Consider the following 4,831-nt stretch of genomic DNA (forward strand, 5'->3'; position numbering starts at 1 on the left):
TGGTCAGGCCCCACCTGGAATACTGTGTCCAGGGACGTAGCCAAGGGGTGGGATCTTGGGGTCCGGATCCCCCCCTTCCGTTAGATAAAATGAATGGTGTGTGCTGCTGCGCCACCACACCCAAGCCCCATTATAATGGTGGCACTTAGTCTGGACCCCCCCCCCCTTCCCAAAATCCTAGCTACGTCCCTGCTGTGTCCAGTTCTGGGCACCACAATTCAAAAAGGACATTGAGAAACTTGAGCGTGTCCAAAGGAGGGCACCTAAAATGGTGAAGGGTCTGGAAACCATGCCCTATGAGGAATGCCTTAGGGAGCTGGGGATGTTTAGCCTGGAGAAGAGAAGGTTAAGAGGTGATATGATAGCTCTGTTTTAATATTTGAAGGGATGCCATATTGAGGAGGAAACAAGCTTGTTTTCTGCTGCTCCAGAGAACAGGACCCGGAACAATGGATGGGCATTAAACCCACTGGCATTAGACTTTACCTACTTACTCAGGGGCTTTTCAGACTGTCCACATGACATGGCATCACGGTGCTCCTCTTCTGCACTGCGTCCATATGACGCAGCCCCAAAGTAGCACCTTTAAGCTGCGGCACCATGGCTATTGTGACCTTTCCAGGGCGCAAAAAGGAGCTGCTTTTTCTGGCTCCTTTTTGTGCCCTGAAAAGCTGGATCGGGGCCATGGCGTGTGGTTGCCATGGCCCTGATCTGCCTAAGAAAGGGGCAGTGTCATGCCACCCCTTAGAAGCTGTCTTTATAGCTCCTTAGTCTCTAAGGGGTCTCTAAGAGAAAAGCTCCACAATGAACATTCAGTTCCTTGCAAAAGGTGCCAGGTATATAGCAATAGCAGTAGCAAGTATATTTCTATACTAATTATCAGTGAACTAGCACTCCCTAAGCGTTTTATAATGTGTAAGTCAATTACCCCCAACAAGCTGGGTACTCATTTTACCAACCTATGAAAGGATGGAAGGCTTAGTTGACCTTCGTGCCCTCCAGGTTCAAACTTACAACATCGTGGCTGCAGGACCAGCATTTAACCACTGCGCCATCAGGGCTCTAATTTATTTTATTTATTGTAAAAGTTTATATTTCTGCACTTTTCATTCTTCAGCTATGATTTCTTCCATGCTCTAACAGCCACCTATCTTCTCACCATTTCCTAGAATAGTAGCAAAGTCCTTCTCCCACTCTTACCTTCAGTCTGGTCTCTCATTCTTCAGAAAAGATGCCATTGCAGCAATTAAAATTAGCAATAGCAATAGTAAGTACATTTCTATACTGCTTATCAGTGCACTTAAGCACTTCCTAAGTGGTTTACAACTGTAAGCTAATTGCCTCCATCAAGCTGGGCACTCATTTTAGCCACTTCAGAAGGATGCAAGGCTGAGTCAACCCTGAGCCCCTGGCTGGAATTGAACTTACAACCTTGTGGTTTGTGAGCGAGTGGCTGCAGTACTGACATTTAACTACTGCGCCACCAAGGCTCTTGAGCATTATTATTAATGCAGTGATGGCGAACCTATGGCACGTGTGCCAGAGGTGGCACTCTCAGCCCTCTCTGTGGGCACACATGCTGTAGCCCTAGCACAGAGTTTGCCAGAGTTTCTAACTAGAAAGCCAGAGGGACGTGGCACTTTGCAATAAATAAGTGGGGTCTGGGTTGCAATTTGGGCACTCGGTCTGTAAAAGATTCACCATCACTGAATTAGAGCATTATGCCACCCCAAAATGGAAGGATGCTGATTCTGGCAAAAAGGTTTGTGTACACACTGCTAGAAAAGGCACACAGCATTCTTTGAACACTATAATGAGTTTGCCATTTAGATTTTGTTACCACTTCATCTTCAGTAACAAGGATGGGATTCTTTTTACAAAAAGGCATTGGATAATGGGACAGAATGTAGCAGTAAGTATCTTATGTGTCATTAATGCCAGACAGGGAAAAGCTGGTGGTGTAGCTGGAGATGATACTTCTCTGATCTATTTCTGTTCTTTTTGTTTTCTTTTTCTTTTTACTTTATTTCTCTCACCTTTTGGAACAAGGATGGGTTTCAATTTCATACAGTTAGCTTGCTTTTCTCAGTTTCCATTTTAGTGTCACATTCACACATACCTTGCCATCATCATTGTGACAATAATATATTTATACAGCTTTGCACACATCATTTTAGTGATCCTTATAAAACTGCTGTAACATAGATCAGTGTATTATTCCACTGCTGAGGATAAAGAGGCTGGGGCTCAAAGGAATAGTGGCCTAACACCAGCTAATCAAAGTATGATTTGGATGAGATGTGGACCTGGGACATTACAGTTAACACTTTTAATTGTGAGCTGGCATAGCATAGTGGCTAGCAATGCTCCCTGGTAAGACACCAGTTCAAGTCCCTGCTCAGGCACAAACTCAGCTGCTATCACCTCCAACCCTCTCCCCATGCCCTCATCTTACTGGAGCCTAAGATGTTCATAGCATGGCACTGAAATGAATGATAGGAATTCCAGCTAATTAACGGCACAGAGTATTCTTCTTATATTGATTGGCTAGCCACATAGTAGGTAATCCATGGCAAGCAAGTAAATATGTACAGACCCAGCAGATGTAATGATGGGATAGCAGCTAAAATGGGGCTGCTCTGGAAAGGGAGACTTAAACTGAATAGTTTAACCATTTCAAAATTCTACCTGTAGTTTGAAGCAGACAAGGTTTTTCCACTCAATTCATAATAATCTGTTTTTTCTTTGTCATTATTCTTTTTTCAGTCCAGTGCCAATCTCCAGTGGAAAATAAAGGTAAATATTTTGTGAGTGCATGTTTAAGTAAAACAGAGCCTTCACTGTTGAATTCATTATATCTTTTATTGTACAATTTCTTGCATCATATTTCCTTTTATTGTAAGATCTCCCTCATTTGTAGAACTTTACAGAGAAACTTGTAAAATTTTATGTTCCACATGACATTGACTTGTAGCCCAGTGGTTCTCGAACTGTGGGGGTAGGACCCTGCGAGGGGAAGAGTGCAAGAGTTGCTCAAGCTCCCCCCCCCCAAGACTTCTGAATCCCCTTCCTCATTTCCCCAAATTTTTTCTGTCCTGGAGGGGAAGAGAAAGGCAAGGAGGGCACTTGGTGCAGCTGCCTCTACCTGAAGGAGGAGGAGAGTGGGGAAGTTTTTCTTTCCCCACCCATCCTGTCACTGTACTTATTCTCAGGATGAGAGGCTGCTGCAGACTCAACCAGTATGCCCGCTCAGTCCAGTGCACCCTTGGCACATGGCAGCTGAAGAACAGCTAGCATCCATAATGGCTCCTGGCAGTGAAGGAGACCAGAAATACCTCTTGCTTGGGGCTGCTGTCACCTGGCTCTGGCTGAGCCTTCTCAGAGGCAGAGGAAAAGCAACCTTCAGTCTGCTGGAGCAGAGTGTGTGCCTGGGCATGCCACTATCCTATGCTTCCACCTTCACTTTCCTGCCAGCTTGGCACTCACACTTACACGTGGAAGCATGTGACAAGTTGCTCCTCAGGTCCAGTAAGAGGGGTGGGCAGGTGGGGCAGAGGATGGATGGGGTCCAAGGATAGGGGGAGGAAACACAGAGCCCTTTGGTCAGCTGTTTGAGGTGGTGAGAGTGGCGAAAGATTTGGGGGACCAGCAGAAGCAGCCTCCAAGAGGCCCAGTTTCTCCCTCCCCCCAGCACTCTCACAAATACACCTGTTCTCTCACACTACTTCTCTTGCTCTTTTTCTTTCACATGCTCAGGGTTGTTCACACTAATTCTCTGACCCACTGACCCATTTCTCTCAGAGGAATTTCTTTCAGTATCAAAAGGTGATACTCAGGATTCCTGTATCACTTGGTTTGCGACACACACAAATATCTCTCTGGCTTACATGTACATATGCACACATGTGCATGCTTACTAGACTGCTTGTTCTTGCTTACTTTCTCCCTTACACAATCTTAGTCAGTTCTTACACACACACATACACACTCAAACCATGGTCTTGCTCTCCCTCCCTCACAGACACTGATTCTCACACACATGCTAACTCAAACTCACATGCTAATTCTGTCTCACACACACACACTGTGACCCTCTTTCTCTCACAGAGTCTTACATACATTAATTCTCTCACGCCCACTCAGAATTTCTCCATGGAAATTATCAGACAGGGGAAGGGTGCAAAGCCCATCCTTATCCCATCCATGACAGCGATCACACAAAAGACTTTCATACTTGACGTCCTGGTCCTGTCATAAACCTGTCGGTGAAGTGGAATTGCATTAACGGGTTCTTCTGTTTTTCCCACCTCACTGACGGGACAATGACAGGATCAGTGAGAGGTAACATGAAAGATCGCTGTCATTTTTGCTTCCTGGAAGGAACAATGTTTGGATCAGTGCAACATCTTCTGAAAGTCCTTCCCACAATCATGGAATCAAGTGGAGTCCTGGGATAGAATAATAGAATCACAGAGTTGGAAGAGACCACAAGGGCCATCCAGTTCAAACCCTGCCATGCAGGATCTCACAATTGGGTAAGACACCAGAACTCTTTGACAGACCAGGCTGAATACCTCACTAAACTACAAATCCTAGAATTCCACAGGATGGATCCATAACAGTTAAAGTGCTGTCAAACTGCTTTATTTCTGCAGTGTGGAAGAGCTGCAAGTCACACACTTCATCTTTTTCCCCCTTACATATTTGCATATGCACTTGGGTATACTCACATATACAGTAGAAAATATACACAGTCAGTGACTGTGTGTGACAGTCAGTGACTGTGTGTGACAGTCAGTGACTGTGTGTGACAGTCAGTGACTGTGTGTGA

At 45.1% G+C, this 4,831-nt stretch overlaps 1 protein-coding gene across 1 annotated transcript in view; it reads left to right on the forward strand.

Moving 5' to 3' along the window:
• The first annotated feature begins 2,771 nt into the window (after positions 1-2,771).
• Positions 2,772-4,831, forward strand: part of CPZ (carboxypeptidase Z) — a 32,659-nt gene continuing 30,599 nt past the window's right edge. Inside the window, exon 1 of the mRNA XM_042468192.1 lies at positions 2,772-2,796. The gene's annotated coding sequence lies outside the window, so the exon portion shown is untranslated. The remainder of the gene's footprint in view (positions 2,797-4,831) is intronic.

The sequence above is a fragment of the Sceloporus undulatus genome, chromosome 5 (genome assembly GCF_019175285.1).
Source record: "Sceloporus undulatus isolate JIND9_A2432 ecotype Alabama chromosome 5, SceUnd_v1.1, whole genome shotgun sequence".
Classification (NCBI taxonomy): domain Eukaryota; kingdom Metazoa; phylum Chordata; class Lepidosauria; order Squamata; family Phrynosomatidae; genus Sceloporus; species Sceloporus undulatus.